The sequence below is a fragment of the Ascaphus truei genome, chromosome 5 (assembly GCF_040206685.1).
Source record: "Ascaphus truei isolate aAscTru1 chromosome 5, aAscTru1.hap1, whole genome shotgun sequence".
NCBI lineage: Eukaryota > Metazoa > Chordata > Amphibia > Anura > Ascaphidae > Ascaphus > Ascaphus truei.
Window position 1 is genome coordinate 309,512,815 of NC_134487.1, and position 21,090 is coordinate 309,533,904.

The 21,090-nt window shown below is 40.6% G+C and overlaps 1 long non-coding RNA gene across 1 annotated transcript; it reads left to right on the forward strand.

The window, feature by feature from the left end:
* The first annotated feature begins 326 nt into the window (after positions 1–326).
* On the forward strand, positions 327–3,368 carry LOC142494623 (uncharacterized). Its single transcript, XR_012801571.1, has 3 exons — positions 327–422; positions 788–813; positions 3,226–3,368. It is a non-coding gene; the product is annotated as an uncharacterized LOC142494623 (long non-coding RNA).
* The last annotated feature ends 17,722 nt before the right edge of the window (positions 3,369–21,090 follow it).

The following is a 21,090-nucleotide window of genomic DNA, read 5'->3' on the forward strand; positions in this document are numbered from 1 at the left end:
GTTATAGAGGGGACATTTGGCCTACTGAAGACCAGATTTAGGTGTCTTGACAGAACTGGTGGGGCTCTTCTATACAAGCCTCAAAAAATGTCTGATATTATCATTGCCTGTTGCATTTTGCACAATGTGGCACTCACACATAATGTACAATCAGACCTACCTGAGGCTTTGGTAGAGGAGAATCCCACCCATGTAGCTGCTGAAAATGAACAAACAGCCAGTGGTGGCCAGACACGCCAGAATGTCATAAATTCCTTTTTTTCTTGTAAGTAAAAACATATATTTTCATAGTACTACTTTTATATATTAATTATGTAATATTAACACTAATTTTTTTTACATAACCTTCTGTTAGGACACAGATGAATATGGGTTGCACACCTTTCTCTTCTCTGCTGTGTGCACAAAGGCATGTGGCACCGGTATGTTATTGTTGCACAGGTTATATAATCCTTCTTCGATTGTAAATTAGTTGTGTGTATGTGAATACAACTGGTGTAACAAATGAGTAATTGCTTAGCATTGTGTTGGTGATGATGCTAACACAATACACATAGTATGGCCATAGTCATTCATTTTTGCAGTATGCTTACATACAATGTTATTGTTACAGTGTAACATGCGCATCCATATGATGTGTACACCATGCTGCTTTTCATTTGTTATGTGATAAAATATACATGGTGTTTGACATTTAACACCAAATACACACTTTGCTGTGTTGCTTACGTTAGTGAAAATGTCATGTACATGTTTGAAATGTATATATTGTTCCATTGTATTATAGGTATATCTCCTCTATGACTGATCATGGTATGTATATGAACTGACATCTGTCATAAGATGTGCCTAACTAAATAGACGTTTAATTATACGATGTTAAAACCCAATATATTGCTACACGTTAAATGTTACATACATGTAGTTTCTGAATCATGTTCATGCGTTTACCTACTATTGAGGTTTCATGAGCATTGTAATAGAAAATGATTAGTGCCATTACATCACATTTAATGTATGTTCCCATAAAAATTCCATTAATCTAATATAGAGGTGGCTGGAGAGAAGGGGATAAATGCTGATAGTTTTATCCTTACGGGAGATGATTAATCACGTATGCAATTGACTGATCATAACAGTCCATGCATGAATGCCTGTAATCACACCAATGCTTTGTACATCTTATATGTTTCAATGTATGTTATTAGTAATGCTGTACATTATTAGTAAAGATTACTTTAGCATTCTCACGTGTATGTATAAGTCACACATCTGTGTTGATGTGACCTACATGTTAACAGAAACCCAGTAGTGTCTCTAATTTTAGTGTCATTTTGCATTACTAATTTCAGCCAATGAAAATGTTGTTAATATAGTTGTCATGTAATTCATGTCACTTCATCATTATTATGAGGATCATTTACAAGTAGTCTCAACATATGAACGTCAATCACGTGCACATTTGCATAGGCACACTTTTCAATACAACTGTTTGTTACGGTATCAATTTGTGTATGATGCATGTATAACACCGTCAAATGATAACATCAGCTTTATTATGGTAGCTTATCATCATATTCACTTTACTATGTATGTGTTGAACGTTTAATAAACACAGAAAACTACAGTTAGTTTGCTACAAGAAATAAACACATAAACGTAATTGTTTACATGATGTTGACCTAATATTCATAACTGCATGCATTGTAGTTGACCACTACATCTTGCCAATAACATTATTTGCAGCAGTCCCAAACCATTTTAACAACATTCCCATGTTACTAGAGAATTTGTACATTAAATGGCTAGTTGGTTGTAAGTCTCCTTTACATTGTTTCTACATTTATACGTTCCATTACACAATATACTACACAAATGTTTGTTCAGAGTGGGAATGGTTGTTATATATAAACCAGACCATGCCATATAATGTTAGTACTAAATAAAGAACACACATTACATTTTCAAACTGCACTGTTTAGCAACATTATTATGTTAATTATGTGCTTATGCAATATAGGCATAATTGGATCACATTTTGTATTGTTATTCAATATGCGCGGCAAGCAATATCTAAATAGTTCCATACGTAGTATATTAGTCGGTCGATCCTCCTCACAATCATCTCATATAATGTTAGAGTCTTCTTAAATGATACATTGATCCCATTGAATCTTCACCGACATCTCTGAAAAACAGCAAACACATTATGGTCAAAGATGGCACCTTAATATATGTGTAGCCGTGACAACGCGTTACACATCTCTATATGATTGTATATATCCACGCGTTAATCACTTATATGTTACAACTACAAGGTTACAACTAAACATCATTATTGATCATTTTGTTAATTGTGTTGCACGCATAACTATGTATATGAACTGTCCGTTGGCTGTATACTTAAAAATGTGCGCGCACATCTTACTGTGCGCACGCACTTCACGATTGGGTCGACAAAGTGTTAGCGCATGCGCAAAACAATGCGTACCTTGTGCGTTCAATACATGTTGTAAATACCATTAACCATATAATATTTATTTCACATCCAATTAAGGCGAAACTACATTCGTTCTAAACGCGTACATCTCTAATCTTTTTAAACAGACATGTGTGGACGGAAAGCACGGCCGATCACACAATGCGCAAATCCAATACGTGTGACGTCATGTTAAGCCAGCGTGAAGCGCACGCAAACACTCCTCCCACAGAATTAACATTGGGCTAACGCACAGTGCACGCCCACAAACACAGACGCGCACGCATTACACAGTGCAGTGACCGTAACTATAACAAACCGACACAGCCAATAGGCTTTGACGCGCGCACGTCGGTTGGGGGCGGGCCTTACATCCGTAATCCTTTTTAAGGACGCCTTGGCACATGACAAGGGTCCCACGTCATATGTTGCCGACCCGGTTTTTTTTTTCTAGATGTTGCATGATAAAGAAACAGGTGTGTGTTACAGTTATGGTATCATGTTGCTATTATATGTTTTAAGAGATAGGAAAGTAGGAATATGTATTGCGTGACCAATGTGTACTAATGTTTCTGGTTCTAGTATATTGTAATAGGAAACAATGTGTTTGTGACCGCTACATGTTATGCAGTCTGCAATGTAACGCTGTATCCACGCATTTAAAGTAAAAATGGTGGATAGACAAAAGTTTACTTTTTTAACGGTGAGTCAACGCATAACGATTGTTATATTTACCATTCTTCTAGAAGTAACACTTCGTCTGCCTGCAACTGCTCGCTCCAGAAAGACAATGCATTTGCATCCATGCTTGAGCCAACCGCTGAATCCTGTATGACACACATCTCCATGAGGCGCTCATAGGAATCGGCACTGCCTTCTTCAAACAATTGGTCCGGAGGTACGTTCATTTCTTTGTGTAGCCATTCGAATGCATTTGCAGCAGAAAGGCTTTGTAAAACATCATAGCAGTTATGTTCTTGTAGCATCTGTGTTTCATGAATGGAGGGTACAGATATTGCAGCAGGTATCGATTCACACGGAACAGTAGTAGCGGATCCATTGCTATTGTTATCAGGAATAAATATGCTATTTATCAGAAGATATGTGCCATGTTCCATGGTGATTTTAAATTGCGGTGCAATCTGCCAAAATCCATACCTTTCATGTAGGTTATCCTGCACACGTTCAAAACATTCATTTGTTGATAAAGTGAATTTACAGAGGATTTAAAATTGCCAGACTGGCCAGAGTCTTGGTAATAAGGATATTTAGCTCTTACCAAATCATAGATCTGGCCCACGTTGGCTTTGTTTTCTTGAGTTGATATGATCGCCTCCGCAATCATTACTTTATACGCTTTGTGTGGATGCATGTTTAGAAGTAGATCCTCAGCCATTGCAGCGTCTCAAATAATGTGAGTGGAGTTGCACGTTCTCTCTTGAGAATGTGAAACTAGGTAAATGTTATTTGTTTTGTGGCTTTCTACTCAAGGCCAAAAAAAGTTACATGTTTCACTCCTTTTTGCTAACACCAATTCCATTGTGTAGAAATAATTGGCAGACATTTGTGGTTTCTGATAGCCATTTCACTGTGAAAGTCAATTTAAGGTTTTTTTATCTACATTCTCAAAACAAGTGTCTGATTTTCATTAAATAACAATGTGGATGAGTACAAAAACAGTGTTGGCATTATGAAAATAGTGCTTACACAGACATATAATGAGATATACACACAGCTGCTAATGTTTTTTTGTAAATGCTTTTTTCCTACATTTCCCTGTGTAACTCTCTGTCTGGTTAACTCCCCGTGTATGTCACAGATTTTAACAATGTGTGTATATGTAGATATATATATATATATATATATATCTCATCAACACATATACATATGTATATTGTACAATATATATATGTCTCTATAACCAATATTTACATATTTGTGTATATAACTGTATTTAAGGGCTTATATGTAAACAGGGTTTTTTATTTTTCTCTGACTATTTGAAATGGTAACATATTACAGGGTTAGTATGTTTGAGGGCTTACTACATTCAGCTGTGTCGAATTTAGATTTACCATCAAACAAGGCCTTTTGTTAGTTTAGAAGGCCTGTAGTGTTAGAACCTAGAATATATCTATTTAATCCAGTTGTACACTGAACATATTTATGCCACTAAGTAGGCCTTGTATGAAACCTATTTAAATGGTGATCCACATGAGTGAATTATGTGAATAATATTAATTTGAGTCACATAGTGCAATATACATTATCTGAGCATATAACACTAACATTAGGCCTTTATAATTATAATACTGTGTTTTAACAAGGAAGAATCAAGTGAATGTTGTCAAAAAAAAAAAACCCCGTTTAGATAGTTAAAATATATAACTATATATATATATATATATATATATATATATATATATATATATATATATATATATATATATATAAGAAAAAGAGAGAAGAGAGTGCACGCCCCATAGCGTAAAAAGGTAATTTAATGAGGGAAAGGGGGGTAAGGGGGGTGGTTAAAATGCACTCACAAAGGTACAAATCATAAAGGCATTGCGTGATTATAATCACCACCATCCGGTTCTCGCTTTTTGTCCTTGATGTAATCCGGTCTCAGAACAGGATGGGTCCACGTCCCAGCCGATAGAAAAGCCCAACGGATGTGAAACGTCCATAAACAGTTTAGGAAAGTGTGTCTCTATATTCCTCAAGCCTCTGCAGCATCGGCGCAGGTCTCGGTCCGCTCCCTGCGCTGTGTAATGACGTAATGTCGTAGCGTCTGACGTGATGACGCTCCCTTATACTGTATATAAAGCAGAAAATTTTCACTGGATGGATTATTGTGAATTTGATATGCATTTGTTTAATAGTGATTGCTGTTTTCTTCATTTTCTCTGGAGCTCTACTGTGGGAGTTTTTTTCAATCCTTCCATTCTTTTATGTATTACTGAAACATGGTGGGATGAAACTCATGACTGGGCAGTTAATTTAGAGGGTTATTCCCTTTTTCGGAAGGATCGAGCAAAGAGAAGAGGAGGTGTATGCTTATATGTTGAACCGGATCTAAAACCTATTACAGGCATACCCCGCTTTAACATACGCAATGGGACCGGAGCATGTATGTAAAGCAAAAATGTACTTAAAGTGAAGCACTACCTTTTTTCCACTTTACATTGCATGTACTGTACTGCAATCGTCATATACGTGCATAACTGATGTAAATAACGCATTTGTAACCAAAATAAATACAGTAGGCTTTATTGAAATAAACTCTTTAATGTTTTCTTACTAGTGCTGGCAGATTCAAAATGGATGAACGGAAAATTATTCAAAAATGATGTAGAAGGATGAAGGAGAGGGCATATCTTCTACTCTAAAGTATTTTACTAAAAGGGCATGAAGGTGAGGTGCATTTATTTGACTGACTTTGATATATTTTTGGGACTTTGATTTGTGACTTTGGTGAAACAATACTGTACAGTACAGTGTTTTACAATTCTGTGCTTGCTTACTCAGGTCCTTGATCAGCTTGGCTTAAAGTGATGAAATTCACAGCTTCAATGTGCTGTACATGTAGTTTCCCCGCTTGATCAGAGCTCCATTACAGGTAGGGAGTCGGTTTAGCTGGTGCTGAAAGGCGCATGCGCGAACTCCCGTTTCCCTATTGGCTGAGGTGAATCATCGTCACTTGATGAGTAACAACTACGGCGGTCTGTAGGGGCAGCCACAGTGCAATGAATGGGAGCAAGCAAGGAGGTGAGAGGCGCGCACGCAGTACCACATAGCAGCTCTCTCCTTCTCTCTCTCTCCCTCCTTCTCTCTCCTCTCCCTCCCCTCTCTCGCTCTCTCCTCTCCCTCCCCTCTCTCTCTTCTCTCCTCTCTCTCCTTCTCACACACACTCTCTCTCCTTCTCACACACTCTCTCACTCACACACTCTCTCTCTCTCATACACACTCTCTCACACACACTCTCTCACACAAAATCTCTCTCAAACACTCTCTCTCTCATACACTCTCTCTCACCCACTCTTTCTCTCTCTCACTCTTTCTCTCTCACTCTTTCTCTCTCTCTCACACACTCTCACACACTCTCACACACACTCTTACATACACACTTTCACTCTCTCACTCAGACACACACACAGTCACAGACAAACACACACACACACACACACACACACACACACACACACACACACACACACACACACACACACACACACACACACACACACACACACACACACACACACACACACACACTCAAACAACTCTCACACTCAAACACTCTCACACACACTCTCACACACACTCTCACACACACTCTCACACACACTCACACAAACACACACACACACACACACACACACACACACACACACACACACACACACACACACACACACACACACACACTCACACACTCTCACACACACACACTCTCACACACACTCACACACACTCTCACACACACTCACACACACACACACACACATTCACATTCACACACACATTCACATTCACACACACATTCACATTCACACACACACTCTCACACTCACACACCATCTCACACACACTCTCACACGCACACTCTCACACACACACTCATACAAACACACACACACACACACACTCTCTCAAACACACACTCAAACAACTCTCACACTCAAACACACTCACAAATGCTCTCACACACTCTCACACTCACACACACTCTCACACTCAGTCACACACACTATCACAATCACATACACTCTCACACTCACACACTGACACACACAATCACACACACAGAGACACACAAGCAAAGAGTGCAGTCCCCGTTCCCCCTTCTACCTGCACTCCCACTCCATTAGGGACCTGAATGATGGAGGTTGCAGTATTGTTGAGAGGAGCGCATGCCGCCTCCGTGTGCGTACGCCGCCCCCTAGTGTTCGTACTCACAGGAGTACGGTGCAATTAAAAATAAATGTACGTACTTGAGAGTGTACGTAAAGCGGGTGTACTTAAAACAGGGTATGCCTGTATAAGGGAAGATGTTTAGTACATTACTAACAAAAAAATGAGAAAAGAAAATATAGGACTCTTTCAGTGTGAGATGGGTTGGCAGATTATTGGAGATAAGGAAAAAGAAGAGGTATTAAACAAATTCTTTGCCTCTGTGTTTACCAGGGAAGAATCAAGTTCAATAGTAGTGCCGCAGGAGGAAGCCACAACCTCCATATTAATTACCAATTGGTTAACTGAGGAAGAAGTTCATAAGCGACTTGAAAAAATTAAAGTAATTAAGGCACCTGGCCCCGATGGCATACATCCAAGAGTTCTCAAGGAGTTAAGTTCCGTAATAGCCAAACCATTATATTTAATATTCAAGGACTCCATTTCCACAGGCTTAGTACCACAAGATTGGCGTAAAGCAGATGTGGTGCCTATATTTAAAAGGGGAGCTAGATCACAACCGGGGAATTACAGATCTGTAAGCCTGACTTCAATAGTGGGGAAACTACTTTGAGGTTTAATACGGGATAATATTCAGGAATACCTAATGGAAAACAAAATTATTAGTAACAGTCAGCATGGATTTATGAAGGATAGATCATGCCAAACTAACCTTATTTGTTTCTTTGAGGAGGTAAGTAGGAATATAGACAAGGGTAATGCAGTTGATATGGTCTACTTAGATTTTGCAAAAGCTTTTGATACGGTTTCACACAAGAGGTTGGTGTACAAAATAAAGCAAATTGGACTCAGCAATAATATATGCACCTGGATTGAAAACTGGTTGAAGTATAGACAACAGAAGGTTGTCATAAATGGAACTTTATCAGGTTGGGCTAAAGTCGTGAGTGGAGTACCTCAGTGATCGGTACTAGGACCCCTGCTTTTTAACTTGTTTACTAATGACCTTTAGGTCGGCATAGAGAGCAAAGTCTCCATCTTTGCTGATGATACTAAATTGTGTAAGGTAGGGTTAGGGTTAGAGCAGGATGTAATTTCTCTCTAAAAGGACTTGGAGAGACTGGAAACTTGGGCAGGTAAATAGCAGATGAGGTTAAATACAGATAAATGTAAGGTTATGCATTTGGGATGCAAGAATAAACTGGTGATTTACACATTGAATGGAGATATATTGGGGGAATCCTTGATGGAGAAGGATTTAGGAGTGCTTGTAGACAGCAGGCTTAGCAATAGTGCCCAAAGTCATGCAGTAGCTGCAAAGGCAAACAAGATCTTATCTTGCATTAAACGGGCAATGGATGGAAGGGAAGTAAACATAATTTTGCCCCTTTACAAAGCATTAGTAAGACCACACCTTCAATATGGAGTACAATTTTGGGCACCACTCCTAAGAAAAGACATTCTGTAACTAGAGAGAATGCAAAGAAGAGCCACCAAATTAATAAAGGGGATGGACAATCTATCTTATGAGGAGAGGCTAGCTAAATTAGATTTATTTACATTAGAAAAGAGGCATCTAAGAGGGGATATGATAACTATATACAAATATATTCGGGGACAGTACAAGGAGCTTTCAAATAAACTATTCATCCCAAGGGCAGTACAAATGACTCAGGGCATCCCTTTAGGTTGGAGGAAAGGAGATTTCAACAGCAATAAAGGAAAGGGTTCTTTACAGTAAAGGCAGTTAAAATGTGGAATTCATTACTCATGGAGACTGTGATGGCAGATAAATTAAATTTGTTCAAAAAAAGGTTGGACATCTTTTTAGAAAGGAAAGGTATACAGGGATATACCATATAAGTAAACATGGGAAGAATGTTGATCCAGTCATTAATTTGATTGCCAATTCTTGGAGTCAGGTAGGAATTAATATTCCCCCTTAATGGGGTTTTTTGTTTGCCTTCCTCTGGATCAATAAGTAAGTATAGATATAGGATAAAGTATCTGTTGTCTTCATTTAGCATAGGTTGAACTTGATTGACGTACGTCTTTTTTCAACCTCATCTACTATGTAACTATGTATCTTTGGATGACATTCTTCCCTGGAACAGTTTGTTGATCCCATTCTTTTTTGAGGCTATCCAGAATTCCTCTTGGGCGTCTCCCATACAGGAGTTCAAACGGGGAAAACCATGTAGAGGCCTGTGGTACTTCTCGGATAGCAAATAAGAGATAAGGCAACAAGTTGTCCCAGTTCTTCCCATCACTAGCAACCACCTTCCTCAACATCATACAGCTCAACTCCCTTATAACGCTATGCTTGGGGTCCAAAGAATCACATCGCGTTATAAGCGGATTACGTTAGAAATAATGTACAATTGTATGCATTGTACAATAAAATATTTAAAATACCAATAATCGTGTTGTAAAGTATTCATAAATACCAAAATTGGGAGCACGCTTGCACCGCATTATAAGCGGATTCGTGTTTGTAATGGATTGCGTAATAGCGGGGTTGAGCTGTATTAAGAGTTTTATTAAATCTTTCTACCAGTCCGTCCGTTTGCGGATGGTAAACAGAGGTTCTTAGGGAATTTATTTTTAGCTCTATGCATAATTCTCGCATAAGTTTAGACATAAACGAGGTGCCCTGATTTGTCAAAATCTCCTTCGGTATCCCGAGTCAGGAGAATACTTGTAATAATTCCTTAGCTATGGCTTTGGAGGAAGTATTATGTAAAGGCAGTGCCTCTGGATAGCAAGTGGCATAATCAAGAATTACTAGGATGTATTGATGACCCTTGTCAGATTTCTCCAAGGGACCCACTATATCCATAGCAATCCTCTCAAATGGGATCTCAATAATAGGCATAGGAATTAACGAGCCCTCAAGCTTGGTTGGGTGGCTGTCAACAGGCACTCAGGGCAGGAGGCACAACATCTTTTTACTGCATTATATATCCCTGGCCAGTAAAATCTTTAGGATTCTTTCCTGTGTTTTCTCTAATCCAAGATGACCCCCCAATAAGTGAGAGTGTGCTAGCTCTAGGACCTTCCTTACTAATGATCTGGGTACTAGTAATTTTTCTATTTCTTGGCCCTACTCTTGGCTCACCTGGTACAACAAATAATTTTTAATATAAAAATAGGGATTGGAGTCCTTGGTTGTCCCTTCTACCGGGACCCCATTAACTTCTACCACTTGGCTAAACCCATTTTTCAACTGGGGATCATTAGCCTGTTCCCTAAAAAATTACTTGGGGAATGTTCTAGACTTCCAAAACCTTCCTCATCTGGACTTTGGCCAGTTACATCTACGGGTAACTCTGACTCCTGGGTGTCAACAAGCCCTGTCTCTGACAACTCCTCATCCTCTGTTCTCTCTCTGTTAGGAGTTAGGAGTAGTAACCAGTGCTCACTGGGGTGGGGGTGGACCTCTTTTTTGCCCTTCCTACGTTCCCGTTTTGATTTAGGGGTTTTAGAGACTTCAGATACTAATTCAGGGTCTGTAAACAGAAAAACATCTTCCGGAGTAGAATTGTTTAAGGTGAGTTGTCCTCTGATCAGGGTGTGAAAACCAGGAAAATTACAGCCTAACACTAGGGAATGGGGTAACTTTGGTACAATTGCTGCCATAGTTTGGATGACTTGCCCCTTGACCTTTACTTTTATTGAAGCGTACACCCATGCACAGATAATACCCGCAGCTTCTCACCCTGGCGTAACTGGAGATGCTTAACCAACTTCCCTGATGCCAAGTTAATATCACTACCTGAGTCTACCAGGGTGGAGATTGGTTTACCATTTAAAATCACTGTGGTGAGGAAGTTGTTGGTATTTGTATCCCTGTGGGTCACACATGCCACTCCACAGAACACTGACCTCACAGAGCCATACGCACACTCCATTGATTCAGACAACTTAGGGCAGTGAGCCTTAAAATGTCCTGCCTCACCACACTCAAAACAAACAATTGGCCCAGTTCGGTCTTGAAACCCTTTCAGAGATATAGAGTTTCTGTCCTTATCCAGGTTTTCTTCCACTCCCTCAAACTGTGCCACCGGTCACGGGTCTTTGTTCCAGTGCTGGATTCTACTGTTCGTGTTGGGCCGCGGGTTTTAGTTTGTGCGAGAGAACGTGGAGCGTGACAGTTCACGGGTGGCTAGAAAATGTTCCACTGCGCCTACCATGGCATCACAAGTGAGGGGATCTCCTTGCTCCACCCAATGTCGGAGGTCCTGGGGTAATGCTCAAATGCAGTGGTCCAACACCACTATCTCAAGAATCCGGGTTGGGCTATATTCTTCTGGTTTTAGCCACTTGTCACCAGATGAATCAAATCCTATAACTTTGATCTGGGTGACTTCTGTTCCTGCAACCTTTGCGCACAGACTGCGGGAGTCACTCCAATCCTTGCAAGGATTTCAGTTTTTAGATGGTCATAAACTTCTGCTGCTTCTTCATCAATGTCACAATAGGTTTTTTGGACTTCCCCTAGTAGAAAGGGTGCGATAATCTCAGCCCATTTGTAGTGGGCCCAACTTTCTCAGGAAGCAATTCGCTCAAAGGACCGGAGGTAACCCTCTGTGCCATTTTGCGGCATCATTTTCTGCAGGTATTGGCTGCACTGGTTGTGTCCATAGTAATCTGGGCCAGGAGTTGAACCAGCCCCCTCTGTGTTTCCGCGATAACATCAAGCAGGGCCGCAAGCATCAGGTTTGTCTCACGTTGTGCCGCAGTGTGTTCCTGCTGAACAGCGGTGCTGTGTAGTTGGGCCTACACAAAGTCCTCCATACTGACAGTAACAGTCCGCACAGGATCCACCTGTCGGAATGTGCAGCTCTGTCCCTTTGAAAGGGTGTTCGGCATCCCACTTCTGACACCACTTGTGGCTGGATGACCGTGGTTAGTGAGGAGGCAACACAATTCTTCCGGTGAAATAATATGCTGGTGGTTTTAATTGTCCAAATAAAATAACAAAACAATGGGTGCTCTGTCCTTTTAACTAAAACAAAACATCAAACCAAAAGCCTATCCCCGTTAGGGGAACTAACTAAACAAAAGTTCAGTCTAACGAGGATAGGTTCGTTGGGTTTATAGTGTGCTGTTTTGTCACTGCTGATACATGTCTTTTTTCTATATCTGAGTGTTGCTGCTTTTGTGCCTTCTCTTATGGGAAGACAGGGTTTCTATATTGATTTCTATGAAGCATGCACCTTGACTTTACATTTGTTGCTTGGAGTGCTGGCTGCTGTTTTTTGTTATATATATATATATATATATATATATATATATATATATATATATATATATATATATATATATATATATATATATATATATATATATATACATACATACACACACAGACAGTTCTTTCATCAACTCTCTTTTCGTGGACTATTTTCCTGATTTTATTACTGCATTCTTTCGACTACATCTTTAACAGGGCTTCAGCATATTCCTCCACACAGTAGTTTAGTGTATATTACCCTAATTTCTAGCTTTTTTGTCCCATTTTTTCCTTTTTTATCCTTCAAAGTTCCCTTAATTTGCCCTTTTCCATTTCCTCTGGTCCTCATGTTTTCTTCAAGCTTTATAGCTCTGTCTTCTTTTCACTTTCTTCTTTTTTTTAATTGGAACCCTTTCTTCTACTTCTGATAAAAAGCCTCACTTTTTTCTTTTCAACGGCTTTCCTGAATTGCAATTGCACCAATTCTGCTTTCCTTCAGTTTCGTTAAATCCTGACTGCAGAGTCATAGCAGCTGTGATACAGAAATTTAGATGAATAGAAAATGCTAATAAGGCTTTTTTGTAGAAAGTGGTCAAAAGCTATTACCCAAATCCAAACAATAGTACGAGAATCTGTGTGTCCTTGAGAATTTTCTATTCACACATACAGTACAGTGCTTCAAGCAGAAACTTGAATTTCACATATAGACAGCATGTTCATGAGAAATCAGGTATGGCAGAATGTACAGCTGGCAACGTGAAGTAATGAGTTGTGACTCCCTTCTATTTTAGTGCCCACCCAAAGGCTGAAAAAAGCATAGAAAACGATGAGGTCAGTTGACCAAACTGCTATGCTATTACTACTAACATTAATTTTGTGGAAACTTTAAAGTACTGTGATCCTAAGTGGTATTCTGTGCTTAACTGTCTACCTCACAAAAGTATTCACATGTCAGAGCAGAGTAGTAGCAATCGAGATCTAGGCAAGTAAAAACATGGAACCAATATGGGTCAGTGCTTGAAAAATTACTTTTACAGAACTCTATATATAGAAACTCTGTATCATACATCCCAACAGCTGCTAATCAACATGCTCAAATAGCAAAGGCAGAGATAGATAGATACGAAATATACGATAGATACGATAGATACGATAGATACAGTAGATTACATACAGTTGACAGAGAATACAATAGGGCTTATTCAGTAAAATGTGATAGTGCTGCTACAACATGGAAAGTCCCATTGACTTCTATAGGGATTTCTGTGAGTTAGTGCCTAATCGGCATTAGCACACTTTATCGAATAATTTCAACGTATATATTTTCCTTTAGACACAAAAAAAATATTCTACAATATAACTGAGGACACTGTGTGATGTTCCATTCTTCTATCCCACTTAAAATCTTTGTGTTCCTTTATTATAAACCGAGTCATTCTTTGGTGCACTGTTTTCTTTTTTTCATGTCCATAAGCCATCCAGTGTTCATTGCTGCCCTTTCGCTGGGGACCCTGTCCCTCCTTCAAAGCTCTATATCTACAGTTTGTTTCTCAACCAACCTTACCCTCCACTGGCTCCTTCTATTTTCCTCTCTACAACACCACATTAAAAAAAATTCTGCCTGTTTTATTACAGATGTTTTTACACCACAACACGCACAGCTTCACTGCATTGAGAATATGGTTGTCACCGTTGTAGGTCAAATGTCACTCATGTCCAAGCCACATAAAAACTTCCAGATTACTGAGACTTTTTAATGGAGCTATACAGCTATTCCATGCAAGAGGGAAGACAAGTAATGTCATGCCACTATTAACACTGAAGCCCAATACCATGAGCAAAGTTTAAAGGTGGATCTTCCCATTATCAGAGAAAGGTTGAACAGGGAGAGAATGAGACAAAATCCCCTTTTCAATATACAGCGAATTTTTCGTCCCCTTGCTTAGATATTTTATCCCCATTCAGATGAAAGGATTTTAAATCTTCTTAAGTAAGGGGAAGACAATAGAGGCCAGAAAATGACAGCGTGAACACAACCTACAGTATCTTGGTTTGTTGAAAGTAATTATTTCTGGGCTTTATATGTAAAAAAAAAAAAATATTAGAACTTTAATAGTGTGGTTCACTTTCAACAATAATTTCTGGAACGGAAGCAAAAAAGGTTTAGGCAACAGCATACTGGAAAATCCTGTCTGTGAATCACATGCAGAAGTAAAACCTGTCCCAAATGTGCTTTACTTGTCACCTAGATTTCTTTTAATGTAGGATACTATTTAATAAAAAGGCACAAGTTGTTCATGCAATTTCCAGCCCATATTTTCTGTTGTGATTTACTTCCCACAGCTAATGTACAGAATGATAAGAATATGATAGCAAAATGCTTGAGTAATGATGTAGATTTTATTGGTATTGCATTGTCCCATCCAAAAAGAAACAAAGAAACCAAAGACTTGTTGGTGCTTCCAACCCTCTGAGGAAATAAGTTCTTAGTGTCAGTTAATATAGAATGAGTTGTAATTTGCCACACTAATAGATTACAATATATTAATTACTAGCTGATATACTCGGCGTTGCCCGGGATATAATTTTCCCGCACCCCCCTCTGTCTCCGCACCCCCCTCTCTCTCTGCTCCCCCCTCTCTCTCTCTCTCTCTCTCTCTCTCTCTCTCTCTCTCTCTCTCTCTCTCTCTCTCTCTCTCTCTCTCTCTCTCTCTCCCCATTCACCTCTCTCTCTCCCCCCTCTCTCCCCCTTCCCCTCTCTGCCCCCTCTCTCTTTCTCTTCCGTTCACACCAATCCACCCCCCCCCTGCACATGGCCCCCCCTCCCTTCACAGCTCTGGTCCCCCCCCCCCCCGGTCACAACTCTGTCCCCCCCCATTCACAACTCCATTCCCCCCCTTAACAGCTCCATTCCCCCTTTCACTGCTCCGTTACCCCACACTCTCTCTCTCTCTCTCTCTCTCTCTCTCTCTCCCTCTCACACATACACACTCTCTCTCACACACACTCTCTCTCACTCTCTCTCTCACACACACACTCTCTCCCTCACACACACTCTCTCCCTCACACACACTCTCTATCTCTCTCTCTCTCACAAACTCTCTCTCTCTCTCTCTCACACACACTCTCTGTCACACACACACACACACACACACACACACACACACACACACACACACACACACACACACACACACACACACACACACACACACACACACACACACACACACACACACACACACACACACACACACACACACACACACACACACACACTCTCTCTCTCTCTCTCTCTCTCTCTCTCTCTCTCTCTCTCTCTCTCTCTCTCTCTGTCACACACACACACACACACACACACACACACACACACACACACACACACACACACACACACACACACACACACACACTGTCACACACACACACATACACTGTCACTCACACTCATGCAAACAGAAGTAGCCTCCTCCTGTAGATCCCAACTCCCCCGTAGATCACATGCAAAGTTCAGAAGCAGAAGCTCTCCTCCTCTCCGCCAACACAACGGATCACCCTTCCTCCACCCCCTCCTCCCCCCGTAGCTCAAAGGCCGTCTCCCTCTGCCATCCCATACCTAATGCACCAGGAGGCTTGAGTCACTGAGGACTGCACGCGCACTCCTAGGAGAGCGGAGGTAGGATAGCGGAGGTGGGAGAGCGAAGGTGGAAGAGCGGAGGTGGGAGAGCAGAAGTGGGATAGCAGAGGTGGGAGAGCGGAGGTGGGAAAGCAGAGGTGTGAGAGTGGAGGTGGGAGAGCGGAGATGGGAGAGCGGAGGTGGGATAGCGGAGGTGGGAGAGCGGAGGTGGGATAGCGGAGAGAGGAGAGCCGAGGGGGGAGAGCCAGGGGCAGCAGTGAGAGAGTTTTCTGCACTATGGTTGTTTTCTGTTCTCTCTGAGGTTGCTGATCCATATTCCACACTTCCAGACTGGGTTACACTATAACTCTCACCTGGCACTAATGCTCATTTTCCTGCTGCGCTTGTGAGTAGGAATTTGGAAGCTTTTTTAAATTTAACACATTGTTTAATATTATTACAATATCCACCTCTTTTTTCTTCTTTGGGAAATACGACGACGCTCCCCTGGAATTCCATTCACATTGCATCTCCCAGACTTTTGAAACAGTCTTTCAACGGGGTCGAGTGATAAGTTGTTTTTTGCATATTTAATATATTTGTTTATTCACTGCACATTGTTTGTTTATATACATTGTTCACCTTTTTTTATATAAATTACATCACTGATTTGGGTGTAGTAGAGCGCCATCTAGCGTTCTTTTGTACGGGCAGCCAGGTGGAACCCCTGGGACTGCTCCACGGAGCCCTGGTGGAGAATGACTGTGTATATAATGACGTCACCCTGCCTTGCACTCAGAGACCGCGAGAGCCAATGACAGCCAAGGCCTGCCCCGCAGTCAGACAATGGGAAAGCTTGACAGCCAATGAGAGCGCACACAAACCCACAGACAAACATCCTGACAGACAAACATTTCAGTTTTATAGATATATAGATGAAAAAATATAACGAATAAAAATTAAGGACATCTTTTAGATATAGCAAACATTTACAAATGCAGTGTTATGGATCACTGCCACCTTTGTATTTATCAGTAATCCCTATCCTCCCTATCCTCCTTAAACTTGTGCCTATAACTTTCAGTGACTATAACGGCAGTTATCGTCGACTCAGCCACGATATCGGAGATCACGCTTTGAGCACTCCTGGACAGTATGTTGAATAACACCTGTAGATTGAATTGTGAAGGCAACGTTCCAGATACAGTACTTAGTTTTTTTAAGATGAAAAACCTTTGAGAGTTTGTACAGTCTGTAACAGTCAAGATAAACAGTGTGACGTACAGTATTATGTCTAAGCGACAAGCTCATGAATAGTGTTCTTTGGAGTTTGCCAAGGAATTCTTATGTGTTATCATCCATATATAATTTGGGGAACTTCTTAGTCATCGTTCATCGTGTAAATCAAATAAGAGATGGACTAAAGATGGAAGGAATGGAGTACATATAATAATAAAATGAAGGTCTTAAAACCTTTTAAAGAGCACAATTCCCTACCTATTAAACACTATTCATCAAGGATACACGGGTGAAAACATACCTACTTAATTAATCACAATCAAATATTTAAAATGTCTATTGTTATATTGTATAGTTTGTAGTTGTATTGTTTTTCGTCTGTGTCTAACTTACATTCCCATGACAGTTTATATAGAGTTATTGACATTTGGAAGAATAGGTCTTAATTCTAACCCATCTGGGCACATTGCATTAAGAGCACATTGAAAAATATAGTTAGGAGCAACATACAGTGGAAAATGGCACACCAAAAATATTAACTTTATAAGCAAACAATTTATTAAAACTACAATCTAAAACAATTCTATGGGAAGTTATATGGGATTCCCAGAAGCTATCAATGAAAAAAATCGTAATTCAGTCCAAAAATGTATCGCAAATCATTTTTCATTCAAACAAAATGGAGGGAAAAAGGTCCCAAACAAACATCTCCCTCTTGTGGATCATATAATCTCTGTCCTCATAGTCAGTTTTTCCTTATTAGAAGGGACCCAGGAAAAGTAAAAAGTCTGTCAAGCAATAACGTGCAGTTTTAGTGTTGCAGTGATATCTTGACAGAATGGTGGTCTTTGAGGTGTCATTCCTGGCCAGGAAGAAGGGTGGGAGGGCCCCCAACATTGCCCTGAAGACCACTGTTCTGTCTATTATTTCCCCCCTTATTGTATTGTATGTCTTTATTTGTATAACGCCATTAATGTACATAGCACTTCACAGTAGTAATACATGTGGTAATCATATAAATAACAAATAATATAATATAAATAACAGGTCATGGGAATAAGTGCTTCAGACTAACGTAACATTTAGTAAGAGAAGTCCCTGCTCCGAGGAGCTTACAATCTAAATTATATCTTCTGTCTTATAATATACCATTGGATGATATTGTATTGTATTGTATGTCTTTATTTATATAGCGCCATAAATGTACATAGCGCTTCACAGTAGTAATACATATCATATAAATAACAAATAATATAAATAACAGATCATGGGAATAAGTGCTTCAGACATACTGTAAAAGTAACATTAAGGAAGGAGTCCCTGCTCCGAGGAGCTTAAGATCTAATTGGTAGGTAGGGAGAACGTACAGAGACAGTAGGAGGGAATTCTAGTAAGTGCGTCTGCAGGGGGCCAAGCTTTATGTATCATGTGTCCATGATTATCCAGTGCTATTCATATGCTTCTTTAAGCAGATATGTCTTAAGGTGAGTCTTAAAGGTGGATAGCGAGGGGGCTAGTCGGGTATTGAGGGAAAGGGCAATCCAGAGGTGTGGGGCAGAAAGTGAGAAAGGTTTAAGGTGGGAGAGAGCTTTAGATACAAAGGGGGTAGAAAGAAGACATCCTTGAGAAGAACGCAAGAGTCGGGATGGTGCATAGCGAGAAATTAGGGCTGAGATGTAAGGAGGGGCAGAAGAATGCAAAGCTTTAAAAGTGAGCAGGAGAATTGAGTGTGAGATACGGGATTTAATCAGAAGCCAGGAGAGGGATTTCAGGAGGGGAGATGCGGAGACAGATTTAGGAAAGTGTAGAGTGATTCTGGCAGCAGCGTTTAGGATAGATTGTAGGGGAGACAGGTGAGAGGCAGGAAAGCCAGACAGCAGGAGGTTGCAGTAATCGAGACGTGAGAGAATGAGGGCCTGAGTCAGAGTTTTAGCAGTGGAGTAACAGAGGAAAGGGCGTATCTTTGTGATATTGCGGAGGAAAAAGCGACACGTTTTAGAAACGTTTTGAATATGAGAGGAGAATGAGAGAGAGGAATCAAGTGTAACCCCTAGGCAGCGTGCTTGGGCTACTGGGTGAATGATCGTATTTCCAATAGCAATGTGGAAGGAGGTAGTAGGGCCAGGTTTGGGAGGAAATATAAGGAGCTCTGTTTTTGCCATGTTGAGTTTCAGTCGGCGGATGGCCATCCAGGATGATATTCCAGAGAGGCATTCAGAAACTTTGGTCTGTATAGCAGGTGTAAGGTCAGGAGTTGAAAGGTAAATTTGTGTGTCGTCAGCATAGAGGTGATATTTAAACCCAAAAGATGTTATTAGGTCACCTAGAGAGAGTGTGTAAAGAGAAAAGAGAAGGGGTCCCAGGACAGAGCCCTGGGGTACCCCCACAGAGAGATCAATAGAGGAGGAGGTGTTGGCAAAAGAGACACTGAAAGTACGATGGGAGAGGTAAGAGGAGATCCAGGATAAAGCTTTATTCAGAATACCAAGAGTATGGAGAATGTGAAGGAGAAGAGGGTGGTCCACGGTGTCGAATGCTGCAGAGAGGTCGAGTAATATGAGCAGAGTGTAATGACCTCTGTCTTTGGCAGCATGGAGGTCGTCAGTTATTTTAGTGAGGGCTGTTTCAGTTGAGTGAGCAGTGCGGAAGCCAGATTGTAGAGGGTCTAGGAGAGAATAGGTGTTGAGAAAGTGTAGCAATCGAGAGAATACAAGACGTTCAAGGAGTTTGGAGGCAAAAGGCAGGAGGGAGACAGGTCGATAGTTAGAAGGACAGGTAGGGTCAAGCTTGCTGTTTTTGAGTAATGGTATAACGGTTGCATGCTTGAAGGAGGATGGAAAGGTACCAGAGTAGATGGAAGAGTTAAAGATCTGTGTGAGCATAGGGATTATAGAAGGAGCAAGAGGTTTTAGGAGATGGGAGGGAATGGGATCAAGAGGGCAAGTCTTAGAGGGAGAAGAGGAGATCAGCAGTGACACATCCTCCTCCAAGATAGCAGAAAAAGAGTCAAGAAAGGCAGGAGGAGAGTTAGGAAGCATTGTGGGATGGGAGGAGGCAACAGATGGGATGTTCTGCCGTATGGATTCCACCTTTTCCTTAAAAAAGTCAGCAAAGTCCTGAGGTGAGATGGAGGAAGAAGAGGAGGCAGCTGAGGGTGGTCTGAGTAGAGAGTCAAAGACAGAAAAGAGACAGCGTTTCTGCTTAGAAGCAAATGCTGCAGGCAGCAATGGCTGTTGTGAGTTTACTTATATACTCTTACAAAGTCACCTGGCTGGACTAAACAACTTAATTAGCACATGCATGTGAGGGACGTTACAGCAAATGGTTTGAAAGACGAATTAAATTAAGACACAGCAGGGTATGATGATTTCAGGACAGACAGACAATTTGAGAAGTTTTTACCTAAATTGAACTAAATAGACAGCAGGGTAGGATGATTGCAGGACAGACAGACAATTTGAGATGTTTTTACCTGAGAAAAGACAAGACAAGAGATGAGATGAGAAGCAGATCAATGGTCCCAACTTCCTTTTTTAAACCTCCTGACTACTTTAAAGATTTCTACTTAAAAGCATTTCTGCTTAGAAGCAAATGCTGCAGGCA